We start from the raw sequence: 19,062 nt of genomic DNA, 5'->3' as shown, positions 1-19,062 counted from the left end.
TCCATGGCTTCTGCCTCAGGCACTAGAATGGCTCTGGTTGCAATGGAGCAATGCCCCAGATGGGCAGAGCATCGCCCCCTGGTGGGCATGCCAGGTGGATCCCGGTCGGGCACATGCAGGAGTCTGTCTCTCTGCTTCCCTGCTTCTCACTTCAGAAAAATACAAAAAAAAAAAAAATTAATCAAACTATACATTTTAAGATCTGTGTGTTCCACAACATATGATATATACATTATGCCTTCATTTTTAAAGCTGAGAAGCAGAGTTAGAATGCTGAGCCCAGGAAAGCCGCTCCTGCCGTAAAGAAAGGAGCCCTCTCCGCAGCCTGCTGTGAACAGGAAGCTCAAGCAAATAAAGTCTCCTTCTGCCCTCAGATAGGAGATTATTTTGAAGTTCAGGTTCAATCGTTTCAGAAAACACATATGTTTGTGTCTCGTTCAAACTGGCTTGGTAGATATTTAAGAAAAATAACATTAGTTCAATTCAGAGTTCAGTCAAAAAATAATAATATTTGGATTCGGTTTTGGGTTCAGTGAATCAGGGCAGTGTTTTCCAATTTGGAGGTCATGGTTTGGTTCAGTTCAAGTTCTTGTTAGAACAGCCCAGCGTGAGGTCTGGCCTCTGGGACACAGGCAGCCTGGCCGACCAGCCATTGTCCGCATGAGCTCATCCGCCAGGGCAGCCACTTTCTGTGCATTCCAGAAAGAAAACCCAGCCCTGAAGAGGAAAAGTGAAGTCAAACCTGGGTCCGCACACGGGTGAGAGGCAGGGGTTGGTCACTGAGAGGCTGCCACCCACCAGGCGGAAGAATAAACCATCATGACATCTGGCAGCTTATGCCCTTGTGACTGAGTGGGTGGGAGCGGCCGTGACCTTCTTTCTGCAGGTGGCGGAACCCAGCGCTCTAGTCAGGGGTGGAGGCTGAGCCATTTCCACCCGGCAGTGGGCAGGTAGAAGAAGTCCTTCCAGAGCACCCCACGCACAGGGAAGGCCGCCTCCCCCAGGTCCCTGTTGTATATACCCTTTGTCCCGTTAGTCACAGCAGGCATGTGTGGTGGCATGACTTTCTTCTTCAGACTGGATATTTCTACTTAAGAGTAAAGCTCCCAAATTCTATTTTCCAAGACTCCCGGTAAGAACAGGAATGATGGGCGGAAGACAGAGCTCAGAACTACGTGTGGAGGTTTCCGGGAGGAGCATTTATGTGGTGTGGGAGTAATACAAGGGAGCCTGCTCTGCTCTCTCTGTCTGCCCACCCCACCCCCCCAGCCTGGCTCAGCCGCCCTGGCCTCAACCACGGAACAATGCACAGAATCCCAGGCCTCCACCTTCTGGTGCCGCCCCCCTCCTCCACGTCCCCACCTTGCACCCCACTCTCCAGACAGCCTGGAGGTTTTGTGTCTCTGTGCATTTGCACATGTGATTCCTTTGCCCGAGAGGCCCTTCCTCCTGGCGATCCTCCTGAGTAACTTCCTCGGGCACACTGACCACTCTGTGCAGAGGGGGACTGTTGTGCACAGCATCGCCCGGGTCCCAGGCACCTCCGGCTTCACTCCTGCACCCACACACACCTGGCACTCTCCTCCTTCCTGGTGAATTCACTCCCAAAGGGCCCCTCAGTTCCAGGCACAAACAGGCTCTGCCCGCGGCACCGCCATGTTCAGTCTCTGCACTGCAGAGGGCATCACTTAGGGCTGACGTCCGCTTGCCAACCTGTGCTACTGAGACCTGTGCCTGTCCAGAGGGGACACTTTTCTTAATTCTCACCTGTGAAGACGGTAACAGCCCTGGTCCACAGACATGCGCAGAACCCAGGAGTGACGTCTGACTCCTTGAACGGCTAGCTGTCTTGATAAGCTGGTCACTTACCCTGGTCACAGTGACTTGCTGGGCTGGCTGCACTCCCGGGCAGGATGAGAGACCTGGGGCTTATCTCTGCGACACTCGTCCTGAGCACCACGGGGCCTGTGCTACTAAGAGCGGCTTTTACCAAATGGGCCGAGGACCACGTGAATCATTTCATCTGGGTTTTCATGCTCAGCCTAAGGGTTTCCACAGCTTTTCTGTCAGAGCCTGACTCCGTGTCACTACGAGCTAAGGAGTTAGTCAACAGAGTCCCTGCCTGTCCCGCAGTGGACTCCCTTCAGGATCTGCTTCCTCCTGCCCACCCTGCCCCTGCCCAGCTCAGCCCCACGAACCGAACCAGTCCCTATGCTGCCACACCCAGGTTCTGAGCCCAACGGGCCTGGGGCTTTGTTCTTGAACCAAAAGATATTTTATATAAATGTCTGGGCCACAGAGGAGGTAGATAAAGCTATCAGGGCCTTCTTGGTGGTATGGTCTGCTCCTCTCCAGTGGCTGTTACCTGTTGTTATCGCCCAACCCCTGTCAGCCCCAAATGGGCCCCTGAGCCCGCCAGCTTGGGCTCTTCTGCAGCCTGTGCTCAGACTGCTGGTCCGCACACTCCTCCAGCTCCCCCAGCTTTCCGATGTGCTGCTGTCCTCAGAGCTCCAAGCCTTGGAGGAGCTCCTGAGCCGCTGCCCCAGCTCAGGCAGCCACCACAGCGCACGCTATAATTATCTATGCCCACGACCCACAGCTGCCTACCGTTCAGGCCTCACAGCTTGGCCTGGGAAAGCCACTTCTCAGCTCCCAACTTCAAGGGCATCCAGGAGACAGCAGAGTGCAGCAGAAACAACACAAGTTACGGGGACATTCGTTCAAACATCAGTTCTTGCCTGACCAGATGGCGCAGTGGATAGAGCGTCGGACTGGGATGCGGAAGGACCCAGATTCGAGACCCCGAGGTGGCCAGCTTGAGCGCGGGCTCATATGGCTTGAGCAAAGAGCTCACCAGCTTGGACCCAAGGTCGCTGGCTCCAGCAGGGGGTTACTCGGTCTGCTGAAGGCCCGCGGTCAAGGCACATGTGAGAAAGCAATCAATGAACAACTAAGAAGTCTCAACGCGCAACGAGAAACTGATGATTGATGCTTCTCATCTCTCTCCGTTCCTGTCTGTCTGTCCCTGTCTATCTCTGCCTCTGTAAAAATAAATAAATAAATAAAAAATTTAAAAAAAAAACATCAGTTCTTCCCTCCCCATCCTGAAGCTTTGGGCAGCTTGTGTAGCCTCTCTGACCCTCAGTTTCTTCTTCTGAACAATGGGGATTATAACACTACCACTGATGTGAATTAAATGAGATCATGTCTGAAAGGTGGCTGGTGCCTGATGAAGATGACAAAGTTGTCTCAGGCTGCCCTGGGCTCTCCAAGGCTCAGCACAAAAGTCTTGCATCCTAGGAACCTCTCAGATGTTTGGCAAACGGGACAACTGGTCTCCCTGTAGCCCTAATCAGGTGAGCCGCTTCTCTACCGCCTGCTTTCAGAGGAATAACTGGAACCCTGGAACCTCAGTGCAATCTCTGGAGTAGAGCAAGATAGACTGGGAAGATAACAGACGTGGCTTGCCCAACCAGACTGAGCCACTCTTCGTTACACTTGTGAATTTCCCTTCAGGTTGTCCATCCCCCTGGTGGATTATAAAGTCCATAAGGGCTGTGTCCTGCTCGCCCCTTCATCTGTGCACGCCAACAGCTCCCAGCATGGCAGGCAGTGGCGCCCCGGGAGACCCACTGCCCTGGCCAGTCCAGAGAGGGAGGACGCAGCCAGCAAACCTGCATGCTGTCCTTCTCCGACTGCACCTTCTTACCTCTTGGGATAAGGAGGAAAGGGGGGTTCAATCCTTTTCTTAGGCGGATTGGGAGTTCAAATCTGTCCTGTGTAAGGCAAACCCTATGACATGGGCACAGTGGTTTGTGCGGCGCGCCCGTCCGTCCTCTGGGGCAGCAGCGACACCTGCTGGCCGGCCCGCGGAGCTGCGGGTTCTGTGGGCGCCGAGGCGGCTGCGCTCGGGATATTCGGGGGCCCCCAGTCTGCAGCCCCAGGGAGCCTCCCCTGGACCCTCCCTGGCCGCGGAGGGGAAGCCCAGCCCGCCTGACCCTTCAGCCCCGGGGGCAGGAGCAGGGCTTCGCGGGCCCTAGGGCGAGGGCGGCCGAGCCGGGCAGCGCGCTGGACGCGGAGCCGCGGCCTCTGCGTCCCCGGGGAGCGAAGGGCCAGTGGCTACGCGCTTGTCCTCCCGCGCGTGGCCTCCCTCCCGCAGCCTGGAGAACAAGGAGGAGGGGGTCTGCATGCAGCTTACAGCTGCAGACACCCTCCCTCTCATTTACCCATTTCTTCTTGCGAGATCCCCAAGTGCCCCAAGAACACAGCATTTCTCCCCTAACACGTCTTAAGAATCAGCACTTTCTCTAAATCTTCATTTTCTCTTCTCAATGCAGGACTAATCGGTGGTTTTCTCTTCAGCGTCTTCTCCGGAAACTAATATTTTGGCCGTTGATGAGCACAACGGGGAGGTGCCTCCTAGTATGCAACCGCTGGGTTGAGGTGGGGACACCGCGCCGTCGGCTGCCTCCCCGGCGGCTGACCGACCGACCGCTGCCCGCTCTCCAGCCTCACAACCGCACCTATTCAGAAATGAGGCCTCAGCAAAATCACAGGCCAGCACAAGTCTCCGGGCCAACCATGGGCAGTGTGCTATGCTCGTGCACAGATGGGGAAACTGAGGCTGGGAGAAATGAAATGCCTTGCGCTGCTGAGCACCAGGCTTGGGGCTCCTGGAAGAAGTCATAGATATGTCTGGAAATGCCCTGATAACAAAGCAAAAACCAGCACAACCTTAAATGTTTATCCACAGGGGGACTGATTACATACATAAAGCATGTCCACTCAATGGGATACAAGGGAATGCTATTCTCACCTTAAAAACTAGGATTTATTTGTACACGCACGAACAGATATAGATGTAAACATGTATAGTATTACATTTTTTGAGGCAATGAAATATTTATTAAAATTATTTTTAAAATAAAGATTTTAATTCCCATCTTGGAGCTTCACATTAACTGTGTATTATGAAGTTCTACACACACTCGTATGCATATTGTGCAGATCACAAAACAATATACTGTAGTGCTTATCAGTCCCGGCCCTGCAAAACCTGAGGTGGGTGATTTCAGGAAAGTTTAATAAAAGGGTTTCTTTGCGGGGTTTAAGGAAATCAGCAAGAGGTGATGAAGTATCCAGGGGCTGGGGCCATGGCTACTGTGGAAAGGTAAAGGCAGGAGGCAGGGCTGGAATCCCGGGAGGGGACACCACCTGGCAGGGGCCCTGTCTCATACCAGGGCAGCTGCCAGGAGCTGACCTCAGAGAGCGAGCAGCTAGCCAGGGAATACATATCCCTGCCCACTCCCCGTCCCCTGCAGGGCCAGAGCGGGGTGGAGGAGGCTGGGGGGTAGATCTGGAGGAATGCCCACAGAAGAGACCCTCACAGGTTGTGAACACATGAAAACGTCCCCCAAAAATGTAAACCGGGGTATGAAGAGGGTTGGGGGAAGGGGAGGTTGCAAGGAAGAGGAGGAATGACACTTGAACCTTTTACTTCCTCTGCCCCTATATTTGAATTTATAACTCCTACCAAGTAGAAAATGTATAATTGTCAGCAATCATTAAAATATTTCATTTGGGGAGCAGCATATAGAATTCTGTGAGCGCTGATGGAGAGAGCCCTGTGGGAGGAGTCACCTCCTTCAAGAGGTCCTGCCTGTCTTCCCAATCCAACCGCCCTCATCCCTCCCTGCTCAGCGCTCCAGGCTGAAGAACTACAGCTCACGTTGGGTTGTTCTGGACTGTTCCACTTAAACGAAGCGTGTTTATCCACAGCTAGACAGCAGCCACCTCAATGTCCTTGCCAACAGCCCAGCTCAGGGCAAAGGGGAGGTGCCCAGAAAACAAGCCTAGGGACACACGGAGTTCCATGTCTCACCAGCGGGGGGATTCGAGCTGTGAGTCACTCACGTCGTGTCCTCCTCTCTCAGGTGCAGATTGATGGAGGCCTTGCCCCCCGCCCCTCCCCCACCCAGGGCTGCCACGAATTGGAAACATTCTGCAAAGGCAGAAGTACATACAAACCCAAAGTGTCGGGAGTAACAACACACTTAGAGTCATGCACCTTTGCAAATGCTTTTCTTTTCATTATTTTTTTTTAAGTGTGCTTAAGAAGAGTGATCACTTCTCTTCATTTCCTGCCCTCTCCCGGTCGCAGGGGCACGAGACATTTCATTCAGGGTCGCAGATTCTGTTTCCATGTGGGGGGAGGCAGGCCTCAGGGGAACAGGCCCCTTTAGGAATTTTTACCGGCTGGGAAATATAATCCAGTGTTTTCCAGGCATCATTTAGCAAAGAGTTGTCATCAGAGTGGTTTCCTCTCGCCTGGCGCTGCCTCCCACCTCACCCCTCCCAGCCCCCGAAGGACCGACTTGGTGACTCTCTTCATAGTTATGAACAAGCAAATCTGCGAAAACTTCGGAGGCCTCGGCTGAACCGAAACGTTTTTCAAAGAAACACTTTCCAGCCCAAGAAAGGTAATATCCTGGAGGGCTGCCCGCCTTCCTGCAATTAACTAGAATACCACCCAACAGCGCTTTGGTTGGCTACCATTTCCCATGGAAATACCTCAAATGCTTTTCCTCCTGGTGGTTCAGCAACTAGAGACATGGAAACAGACAGCAGCCCTAAAATGGGACCTTTGTCTCTTTCCTGTTCAAGCCGCAGAAGGGCAACCGGGACCAGCGAGCCTTTGCTCGCCACCCACCGCTGCCCAGGCACCGTGAGCGAGGGGCGAGGGGCGAGGGGCGAGGGGCCTGGGTCCCAGGTGGGCTCTGGAGGCCAGGCCAGGAAGCGGAGGAGGACCTATCTTGAGGAATGGCTGGAGATTGAAAGTCTCCCCAGTGTGCTCTCAAGTGCAAGCCCAGAAGAGAGCGACCAGACCTTGACCACGCCCAGCCTCCACTTCCCTGTGTGTTAGGTGGGGGAGTGGACCCGCTCGGGTGGCTGTGGAGATCAGATGAGGCGGGCCGTGCTGCGCCAGCTCCGGACACGGACACGCAGGAGGCGCTCAGCACGCCCCGGTTTTCATGGCGTCCTTTGGAATGGATGGAGCCTTGCCCTCTGCTGCTGCTGCTGCACTGTCTCCTCTTAAAATATCGATGTTCCAGGAAGGGGTCACTCTGGAGGGTTTCCAAGCAGAGGAGAGAGGCGGTGGGGCCGGGGGAGGAGGCCAAAGGAGACAGAAGGCAGCAAAGCAGCCGATCTCGCAAATCCCGGCCAGTGGCAGAGAGACCAGACACCTAGAAAAGGCCGCCTCTGATGGAAGGGCGGCAAGGGCCACCTCCTGTCCCTAGCACCCAGTTGTCCGCACGTGCTATTAGAGTTTCACCACTAACAGGGTCCAGAAGGGGGCCGGGGGTGCAGGGCGTGTCCCTCCAGCTTCGCGCCTGTCCCCCCAGCTCCAGGACCTGCCACGGGCCCTGGGCCTCCCTCCCAGACCTGCCCCTCTGCGGGCCTGCAGCCGCTGAGGCCGGGTTATTGACCGAGCGTGACTCGTTTCCAGGAGGCGGACTCTTGTCCCCTGTTCGGTGATCTGTCCAACGGCAGGGCCCGTACCTGAAATGACAGCATTAGCTGTTTATCTCTCTAAGCAGGAAACCTACGATTTGAAAACGTTCCAACCACGGAGGAGAAAAGATGAAGAGTAGAGGCGGAAAGGGGAGTTCTGTTGTGGGTTTACAGTGAGCATGGAGACGCAGGGAGAAATAGTCTCGTCATAGCCTGATTCTAACTTGTGTTTCGCTCAGTGAATCATCTCATTCGGTATCATCTCCAGTCCTTCTTGGCGTAAGGCAATGTGTAAACTAGCTAGTTGCGTATTAATTTTAAATGTATAATTTGTTCAGAAAATAATAAGTTTTCCCGTGGAATTTTATTTTTTACTGCTTGTGTGAGAAAAACAGGGCTATAAACTGCTAACCTTTTATAAAGCTAGCATCTTGACTTTATTCGGTTTCTGAAAAAACAGTTACAGTAATAACAAAAGAAGAAATCTTTGCTATTCCAGTGCAAAGCTTCAGATGGTCGCGTCCTTCGCACATCTCACGGAAGGGGCAATTCTGGGTCCCAAAGCAAAAAGAAAACCGCCGAGGGCGGAGGGCGGAGACCCGCACACCGGTCAGTCGCCCACCTTGCTGCGCAGAAAGTCAAGGGCGGCGGAGTGCAGACCCGGGGCAGCAGAAGAGCCGCGGCAGGGACAGTGGTAACGGGGGTGAGAGGGCCCCTCTGCAGCACAGGAACTGGAGAGAGGAACTGTGAAGATGAAACCTACCTAATTTGCAGTTTTGTGAAAGAACGCCCCTGGTGCCAAGTGACAGCTTCGCAGATTTGTTTGTGCCGATTATTTTTTTTTTAAAAAAAAAGCTAATCACACAATTGAATCTTTCAAAAATGTTTTAGATGGCCCAAGTTTTCTCTTTCTTGGAACTTTTTAACGCAGAACAAAAGAGTATGAAGACTAATAACAATCACTCATATTCCTACCACCCTAAATTAAGAGCTGTTTATTTTTGGAGAACATACCTGTGCGATATGAATGGCTGGGATTGTGCCTATTTGGCTTGTATGAAAGACCCGTGACAAGGGAGCTGCATTTGGGTAGCATATCAAAAATATGTTGGTTGGTTCAAAAACCAAGTTGGTTGGTTTAAAAAAAAAAATTCAAGTTCTTACATACTGGCTGGTGAATAGCCCTCACCCTGGGCCTTTCAGGGGGACCTACACCTGCCTGCAACCCAGCACCTCCAGGGGTGGCACCTGGCAGGACCTGGGTTACTGACCCATCGGCCCTCGGAAGCTCCTGAGTGCAAGATTCCATCTCTGCATGCCTCCTCGGCCGTGGCAGCCTGGCTCCCTCGGCAGAGACATCCTGCGTGGAAATGCCCACACCCCACCCCCACTCCCGAAGGTGACCAGCCGCTGCCCCCTGCCCACTGCCGCTCCTTAGGTGTCGCCGTTATGTAATCGCAGGTAGGAATTGCAGTCTCTGCAGGACTGGCACTGAGAGGCAGGGCAGGTGGGCACCCACGTGAGAGGTGGAAGTGTCCCACCAGCTCTGTAGGGGCAGTTCGGGGCCAGAAGTCCCCTCCAGGGTAGGTCCCTCTGTCCATAGTCCCTGTCAGATTTCACCTCTGTTTAATGGAGCGCGTAGAAAAACTCCTTAAACACCTGCCCATCACAGGCATTAACTATCTTCATTTAATTCATGAAAATGAGAACTGACATTTCCCTGGTCCTTGCTCACTGCCAGGTACCATTTTAAATGTCCTATCGCTCACTAAGTGCCATTGTCACCATCAACCCATTTTTACAGATGAGGAATCTGAGGACAGAGGTATTTAAATTTTAAGTAGCAGAGACCCCGATTCAAAACAGGCCATCTAGCAACAGAGCCCACGCGTCTGGCTGGGTGCCACACCGCCCTCCTTCACCGGAGGGAGGAGACCTGACCTCGCTCAACAGGGCACTTCAAGGAATGATTTTCAACGATTTAGTCAGGAATAGAGTCATGGATGATATGGAAAGTTCAGATGATTTTACATAAGGCGTTTAATTGATATTAGTTTAGCAGAATCTGAGAAGAGATCAACACCTCTTCTAATATCATTGACATTCAGAAAGATGTTCCACTGACTGAGGTTACAGGTTACCTAGTGACCGTAATTTCATAGGGAAATTGTTGAAAGAGTTTGAGGCCGTTTCCTATATCCAGTCACGACCCTGGTAGGTGCATCATGGAACAAGGGTCAGCCACACCAAACAGAAACCCGTGCCAGCCATTCCTGAACGTGAACAAGTAATTTGGAAACTACCAGATTTAGTTGATGCACAATTTGTGCTACAATCCAGAAAGTAGAAGAGCATTTGCTATTTTTGATGTATATATTGAATTGTGTGATTTACATTATCCTTCCCGGTAAATATTTGAGTATCAACTTCTGTCCTTCCCCAATAAGTGGGGTAGATTTTCATAAACACCGTCTTGGCAAGTGTGTCATTCGGCATCCCATTTTTCCTTGGCCCCTTCTTTTAATTGCTGCCCAGAAACTCCTCTTGAACCCCTCCCATAATCCACTTATCCTTCCCCCTTCAGGTGTATATGTTCCAATGATATACACCTTGTGCACACAGGTTGAAGAGTTTCTCTTGGGCATGAATGCTGAAATGGAATTGTTAGACCACATAATACACACATTTTTCTCCTTACTAGATTCTGACGAGTTACTCTCTCCCACCATTTGTTTGAGATGAGCATTTTTCTTTATATCCTCATCAATACTTGATATTGATAGGATTTTTTTTCAATCTGACAAGTAAAAATATCTCAATGTTGTTTTAACCTTTAGTTCCCTGATTGCTGGTATGATTGGGCATCTTTCTGTATGTGTATAAACCATTGAGATTTCCTCTTCTGCAAATTGCCTGTTCATATATTTTTTTCAATCAAACCATCTGTGGTTTTCTTTAATTTAATTATTGGAAAAGTCCTTCACAAAGTCTGGTTAGCAATCCTTTGTCTCCTTTTGAGGCTGGGGAGGTGGGGTGAGAAGTTTTTAGCACCTTCCCTATCCAAGATCTTAAAGATAGTTTCTTATTTTTTTCTAATAGTGTCGGGATTTTTTTTTTTTTGATAGAGACAGGAAGGGGGAGAGATGAGGAGAATCAAATCATAGTTGTATCACTTCAGTTGTTCATTGATTGTTTCTCGTATGTGCCTTGATCAGGGGGCTCAAGCCAAGCCAGAAACTCCTTGTTCAAGCCAGCAACCTCGGGATCATGTCAATGATCCCACGCCCAAGCCCACAATCTCAGGATTTCTAACCTGGGACCTTAGTGTCCCAGGTCAATGCTCTATCCACTGTACCACCACTGGTCAGGCCGGACTTTCTTTCTTTCTTTTTAGTTTTTGTTTCTTTGGGGGTTTTTTGTTTTTTTGTTTTAAGAGAGAGAAAGAGAGGCAGACAGACAGGAAGGGAGAGAGATGAGAACCATTAATTCTTCATTGCAGCACTTTAGTTGTTCATTGATTGCTTATCATATGTGCCTTGACTGGGGGACTCAAGCCAAACTAGTGACCCCTTGCTTAAGCCAACAACCTTGGGCTTCAAGCCATTGACCTCTGGGCTCAAGCCAGTGACAATAGGGTTGTGTCGATGATCCTACGCTCAAGCCGGCGACCCTGCACTCAAGCCAGATGAGCCCACGCTCAAGCCAGTGACCTCGGTGTTTCAAACTGGGGACCTCAGTGTCCCAGATTGACACTCTATCCACTGCACCGCCATTGGTCAGGCAGGACTTTTTTAAAATGTTACTTTCAACTGGTCACATAGAATGACAGAATTTAAGAAACTCAAGTTGCATTTCTTCATCTTTATAATCATTGTACTATCATTGTTTATTTCAAATCTGTTGTTTAAACCCAGGAGTACTTCACCAAGGGTTTAAGACTTAAATTGCTCACCAAGCCTGAATAATGTTGAATAGTTTTGAACTTCTCCAAGCGAATGTCCACAGAGCAAGTTCTCATGTGTATAACTGTATAACTGGCATTCTCCAAATTAACTTCCATGTAGAATATAATATTTACTTATTAAAGGGTAAGGAATTAAAACAAGCTATTCTGAAGCTTACGTGTATATTGAAATAACAGTAACCATAGCAACTATTTAGGACTTAAGCCAATAAAACACTTTTTTAAGGAGTATGTTATCATTGACATGGTCCAGAATTGCTGACTGTTGATGCATGGTGATTAGGAAAAGCTGGTTTTACTTTGGTTTTTCTTGGGAAGGAAGTCTTTCTTTAGTCAATGCACCCCTTGCTGGACTGCTCCTACCACCACCACCTCATTATTACTCTCTGAACCCCCAGGTTATGATGAATTACATGGTCAGTACTTTCTTTGCATCTTTGTTTTTGCTTCTATACAGACTGGCAGGGATGAAAGTGACCGTTGGCTACCAGTGAGAGAAGAGATCAACAGGCAAACACAGAGAAGAGCCAGGTTGATGCTCTGAGGTACAGCCTGCACATTCTCACTGGCTGGAATCCACCCCCGTGGGCCTGCTTCTCTCCCCTGGGATCACAGGAGAGAAAATGCATCGCCTATCACATGACAACCCTCCAAATATTGGCAGAGGGCTTGTAACAGGTTGAATTGTATTCTCCCCAAAAAAGATGTTGAAGTCCTGATCCCCAATACCTATGAATTCCTTATTCGGAAATAAGGTCTTAGCAGATGAGCAAGCTAAAATATGGTCATTAGAGTGGGCCTTAATTTAATATGACTGTTCTTTTAATAAGGGGAAATTTGGTTTTAAAAGAAGGAAGGGGGATTTGGACAGCGACAGGCAGACAGGGAGAAGAACATCATGTGAAGATGAAGATGGCGATGGGGGTGAAGTGTCTACAAGCCAAGGACTGCCCACAAGCCACCCAAACCCAAGAGGAGGGCCTGGAACAGACTCCCCCTCACAGCCCTACCAACTAGCAGTCCTGCCCACACCTTGATCTCGGCCTTGTAGCCTCCAGGACTGTGAGATAAAAATGTCTATTGTTTAAGCCCCTTTATGGTACTTTGTTATGGAAGCCCTAGGAAACTAATACAAGGTGGGGCAAAAGTAGGTATACAATGGTCCACAGTGACAGTACTACAATAACTAATAAACAATAATGCAAGAATTAACTGTTTTGCATACTCACAACTGTAAATCTCCTTTGTCCCCACCCTGTATAGGGCTGTATGTCATTTCACACACACACACACACACACACACACACACACACACCTCTCAGCCCTTTTCTCAACCAGCACACCCAGGTCACCTGTTCGAGTCTCTTAACCCTGATGGCAATATTTCCCCAAAATTCACAGCTGAACTCAATTCCCTCAACAGTCTTAGCACGGGTCACTGGTTGGGCCCCAAATCAGGCAGACCCTTGCATTCATCTCTTAACCAAACTGTTACATTCAACTCATCCTTCTGTTTAGTCAGGCTATTTTTTGCACCTTTGTAATATTTTTCAAAATATCAGCTTTTTTGTTTTTTACAGGGACAGAGAGAGAGTCAGAGAGAGGGATAGATAGGGACAGACAGACAGGAACGCAGAGAGATGAGAAGCATCAATCATCAGTTTTTCGTTGCGACACCTTAGTTGTTCATTGATTGCTTTCTCATATGTGCCTTGACTGCGGGCCTTCAGCAGACTGAATAACCCCTTGCTCTAGCCAACAACCTTGGGTCCAAGCTAGTGATCTTTGCTCAAGCCAGATGAGCGTGCGCTCAAGCTGGCGAACTCGGGGTCTCGAAACTGGGTCCTCTGCATTCCAGTCCGACGCTCTATCCACTGCGCCACCACCTGGTCAGGCAAAATATCAGCTCTCTTAACTGGTTTTAAATCATCCCCAAGTGCAGTAAGTATGCCTTTTAGGTCTTCATACAAATTATTGTGATAAGCAGACCGGGGTCAAGGTCAGAGACCAGGGTGTGCCACCAGATACTGCCCTTGAGGACAGCACCATCCCCAACATTCGCTGAAGTGTTTCCTCTTCCTGATTCTCTCGTTTACTCACGTCAACCCAACCTCACCAGGCGCTCCCACGGGCCTGGTTCACCACCGACATTTTAAGTAGTGCATTGGGCAAAGGAATCAGCCCCTTCAGGGATATCTTTGCCTGTTCAGAAAGTCAGAAATGATCACACTGGGGCTGGTGTGGCCCTCCCTTCTGTCGGCGATCTAGGCACCTTCTGTTTTGTTCTCTCCCAAGACCAACTTCCCTTCCATCATCTCCTTACGGTCCAGGGGGCACTGTGCCAGGTCCCCAGTTCCTGGCACTGAGCTCCTAAACCTGGAATTTTCTGAGTGATAGCAACACAATAGGAATGTCTTTTGTCATTCATAACAACCATAATGGAATCTATGCTAATAAGGTGACTCCTGGTATTCTAAATAGCTTCAGGATAGGAGCTGGTTGCCAGAGGGGCTAACCACGTGTTTAGAGGGTTGAACTTCCCGGCAAACTCCCCACCTGTTTTCCAGGGACAAGAAAGGGGCTGAAGATTGAGAGCAGTCGCCATGGCCCTGATTTCCTCAATTGTGATGACATAATGGGGCCTTCATAAAACCTCCTAAACAATGGGTTCCGAGAGCTTCCAGACTGTGAATGCATCCATGTGCCGGACGGAGGGTGCTGCACCCCAACTCCACGGGGGCAGAAGCCCCCTGTGCTGGGGACTCTTCTGGACTTCACTGTATGTACTTCTTCATCTGGCTGGGCTGTTCATATGTATCCTTTACAAAAGCCTTTATAATCAACCGATAGCAGTAAGTCCAGAGACTTCCTGAGTTCTGTGAGTCATTCTAACACATTGTCAAATCTGAGTGGGGATTCACAGGAAGCTCCAGTTCATAGACAGTCAGAATGGCCAGTGGTTCGGTCAGAAGTGTAGAAGGCCAGCTGGGACTGGTGTCTGAGGTGGGGGCAGTCGTGGGGGACTGAGCCCTCAACCCGTGGAATCGGACGCGATCTCCAGGTCAACAGTGTCAGAACTGAACTGACTGACTTGTAGGACACCTTGCTGGTGTCTAGACACTTGGTTGATGTGAGGCCACAAAACCTCACCCATTTGGTGCTATAACTGTTGTAAGTGGAAACAGTGCGGAAAGAGGGGAGAGGGCACCCCCTCTTTTTAAGAACACACCTCTCACATACACACTGCTTTCATCCCTCTGGACAGAACTTAGACACATAGCTTTTGTTTTTATGTGGGCTCTGAAAACTGTTAAAAGAGTCCTGAGAATGTTAATTGAGAGAGGGGTAGTTATTTTGGAAAAATACAAAATAGGCTTAAAGGCTAGGCCATGTGTAGGAAGTTTGGGGCTTGTAACTTTAATTTCCTTTCCTAAGAGATGTGGGGAATTTATTTGTAAAGTGTATTAGGCGGGATTAAATTCAGCTGTAACAGAAAACCCCAAAGTAACCGTGGTTTGTTCTGTTTCCCATTTCTGAATGAATTAAGTGACTGGAGGCCTGCTGTGTGCCAGGCACGGCCCTAGACACCACATTTCATCTCCACAAGACCCTCCCTAGCATGGAGAGCCCCATCTCACAGGCAAAGAGACTGAGGCTCAGAGAAGGCAGGTGACTTGTCCAAGGTCACACAGCTCCTTCCTAATAGAGCCTCCATGAATCCAAAGCTCTTTCCACTCCGCCGCCTGCCCTTCAGGGGACAAATGACACCTTCACTCCCAACATCCCCGTCAGCACTGAGGAAGGACATGACCCAGCTAACTGAACAGCTGACAGAAGCCCGTTTTCCCAGACTGGATTTCCGAGTAGACGTGTTCATGGTTGAAAACTCAAACTGAAATGATGTGTCTCCACACTCATCACCACACATGCCCTTCCTGTTCATTTTTTCAGATCCCACAGAAGAACATAGTTTGCTTGTGCTTCTGGTTCACCAAGTACAACTAATCAGCACATTCACTCACTCAGCTATAAACCAGTGCCAAGGTCATCTGAGTCAAGACACCATGGGCCGATGGGCCTGCCAGCGCTCCCGGGCCCCCAGCTGGGTCCCCTCTTCCTCTGCAGGACCGCATCTTGGCTCTGAATCTGGTGCGAGGTTCTCTAGTCTCTTTCTGCACAAGCAACAGTCAAGAAATCACAAAGAGAGCGGGTGGGAAGAAAGCTTTGCAGGCTGGGCGCCCGGAGGCCCACAGACCACACTAACCTGGCCCTGGTGACATCCTTCATGAGGGCGTCACAGCCGCATTTCACGCAGAGAAGTCAAGTTGAGAAACAGCAAGTGTTTGCCCCAAGGGACACAGCCCACAAATATATGCAACAGAGGCAGGACTCAAACTCAGGACTTCCGACCCTGAGAACAGAGCTTGTTCTCATTCCCAAGAAGTTCCTCCGCTGGGCTATCCTGCCCAGCAAATTGTTGGGTCATGTCCAGACTTTGGGCTCATCTGCTGATGTGGGTACCGGGGGTGTGGCCGACACAGGAGCTAGTGTGTGGGGGCCGGAGGGGCCCAGAGACAAGAGGGAGAGGAACACACACAAGAGACAGGGAGAGGCCCTGGCCGGTTGGCTCAGCGGTAGAGCGTCGGCCTGGCGTGTGGGGGACCCGGGTTCGATTCCCGGCCAGGGCACATAGGAGAAGCGCCCATTTGCTTCTCCACCCCCCCCCCTCCTTCCTCTCTGTCTCTCTTCCCCTCCCGCAGCCAAGGCTCCATTGGAGCAAAGATGGCCCGGGTGCTGGGGATGGCTCCTTGGCCTCTGCCCCAAACGCTAGAGTGGCTCTGGTAGCGGCTGAGCGACGCCCCGGAGGGGCAGAGCATCGCCCCTGGTGGGCGTGCCGGGTGGATCCCGGTCGGGCGCATGCGGGAGTCTGTCTGACTGTTTCTCCCCGTTTCCAGCTTCAGAAAAATACAAAAAAAAAAAAAGAGAGAGACAGGGAGAAACCAACAAGAGAGAGGCAGAAAGCAGAGTGACAGAGCAGTCCTCTTTCGAGGAAGATGCTTGGAAGACATGGTTCCAAGAAGCGTAGGCCCTAGCCACGGAGCTACGACATCGCACAGAAAGAAACCGCAGATGAGGTCTAACACACACGAGACCGAACCCATGTCAGCACCACGGTGACGCAAGCGGAGGGCGGAAGCTGGCCTGGCTGGGTTTGGGCAGCACAGAGAGTGACTAGGGCCCAGCGGGAGGATGGAGAGGAGCCGGGGGAGCCCCATCCCAGCCCCAGGGTGCAGACTGCATGGGCCTCCTTCACTTGTGGGTGCCACCAGGCTGACTAGAATCCACTGACGGACACGCGGGCTGTTCCCCGTCTTGCGCACTCGCAATGCTGCAGCGATTTCCCTGACATTGCTGGTGCAGCTGTAGGACAAACCCCCAGAGGTGGGACTGCTCACTCAGAGAGCATTTTCCAGGCATTCTTACTACATTCTGTGGCAGGCTCTGGTGTTTGTTTCTACCAGGCTCCCGGCCGTTGTCACTGGGCTAAGACAGCCCCCAGGGGGTGGTCCTGCTTCTGCCCAGCTTAGGTGACATGGCAGTATGTGCCCTGGTGGTGTATGTGAGGAAATGAAGAGAAAGGGAGGTTCAAAGGCTTATTCTAACCTTGTCACGTGGACTAGGAAGCCTAGGCAGATCTGTAAACCCCACACTGACTCTTGAGTATGTGAACACTCTCTCTTTTCTGTGCCGTGGGAACACGTCCAGGTTTTGCAGATGGGTTGGTGTTTATGGGGCTTGTTTCCATGGGTGCAGGGAGGACATGTCCTCTGGCAGTGCCCTCCACACCCCTAGGCTGAAGACAGCCAAGCAGGCACAAGACTGAGAACTGGGCCGTCCCAGATCTGGGCTGAACCCTACAGGCCTCCGAGACTTCGCCGTCATCCGAAGCTGGCCTTAGATGGCTGGCCCTGACGGGGACACTCCTGCTCTCTCTCATCCACGTCGGTGTGGCGCAGACGTGCGCCGCTGTGTTCACATAGTGTAAGTTGAGTTGTGATCGCAACTCAGGTTGAACTACTACATTAAAACACGCTATCAAAGACCAACACACAGACATGAGCTCATTCTTAGCCGCTGTTGTGCTCGCGTGCAAGAAGAGGCAGTCAACAGTGTTGACTCAATGAGTCAAAAGCAGAAAGCTTCTTCTTGACAGAGGAAGAGCTGCCAGGACAAGGCTTTGAATTGAGGGCAGACACATTTGATGTGTGTAAACCCTCAACATAAAATGTTGAGCTAAGTCAGAATGTAAATGCCTTTGTGTCTTAACGTGTCCTTTTTGCTGAGCTGCCAAACCAAGAGCTTGTTATGTAAAACAGCCTGCATCAGGGTTCATCTCAAACCTGGAAAATTAGGTATCAAAAGCAATCCTAAACTTATACAACTCCATTTTCTAATACAGTCAAATGTTCGCCCCTGAGTTTTCTTCCAGACAGAATAATATGCACATTATTGGATGTACAGGAAATACATTTTGGTGGTGGTGGGGGTGGTGAATTTTATTGCTGCTGTTATTGTTTCAGTAAAAGAGGATTTCTGAAGGTTTTCATCTTTTAAGTCCCGGGTGCCCTTCAGAACCGCACCGTCCCTCCGGTACACAGCACGTTGCCAGTCTGTGGCCATGCATGTGACCAACGGCCCAGTGCGACAGAGCCGACCATGAAACTGGCTCTTCTGGCTGTGGGTGCTGGCCGTGGCCCATAGCCCCTTGTCGCTCCAAAAGAAGAAACGGGCACTTGGTTTACCTTCCTTGTTCAAAGCTCGCCGAGTAGAAAGGCATGCAGACCCAGCCTTGCCAAGGGAAGCCCCGGAGGCCTTGTGGTGCCGTTCAGTTTTGTATTAGAAATAACCTACGACGTCTTAGCAGCCAACGCGTCTTACAAACCTAAAGGACTTTCCAGAATACTGTACAAGAGGACTGTAGCCCTGCCCCAGAGGACTTTCTCAGTGGTAGAAATGTGGCTATTGAGCACTTGAAATGTGGCTAGGGAGACTGAATGTACATTTTATTTAAATGTATGTCGATGTATTTAAATTTGATTGATTTAAAATGTTCACTAGTGCTGTCTAGAGCGAGGGTCCATATCGGACACCACAGTTCTAAGAGAACCAGAGCCTTTCTGAGCCTTTATGTTTCCAGGGATTTCTCTGCCCCTTTGTCCAAGTACCAGATTGGGGACGATGGGTACAGCAAGGGCCCTTGTTCTCACTGTCCCCACCATCCGACACACACTCCCCCACCCCCCCGCCCTTCCACCCAGGTTCTCTAGAGTTTCCTAGGACCAAATATTATTTCTAATAACAGAGTTTCCTCACTCCCGTTATAATCACAGATCCCTCCGGGGAGGGAGTCTTGTAGGGAAACAAATGGCCTATCCAAAGGTTTCAGAAAATTACTTTTTTAAAACTCTTTGGAGTGGACTAGGCGGGGAAATGAAATAAGTATCAGGTTGGTTTGAGTTAAGTTATCACATATGCCCATGACCCTCAGGGCATGTTTTGAGAAGGCTTTTTTTACCGCTCCCAAA

The sequence above is a fragment of the Saccopteryx bilineata genome, chromosome 1 (assembly GCF_036850765.1).
Source record: "Saccopteryx bilineata isolate mSacBil1 chromosome 1, mSacBil1_pri_phased_curated, whole genome shotgun sequence".
In the NCBI taxonomy this organism is placed as follows: domain Eukaryota; kingdom Metazoa; phylum Chordata; class Mammalia; order Chiroptera; family Emballonuridae; genus Saccopteryx; species Saccopteryx bilineata.
The sequence above is the reverse complement of the archived record's forward strand: the minus strand, read 5'-3'. Positions refer to the sequence as shown.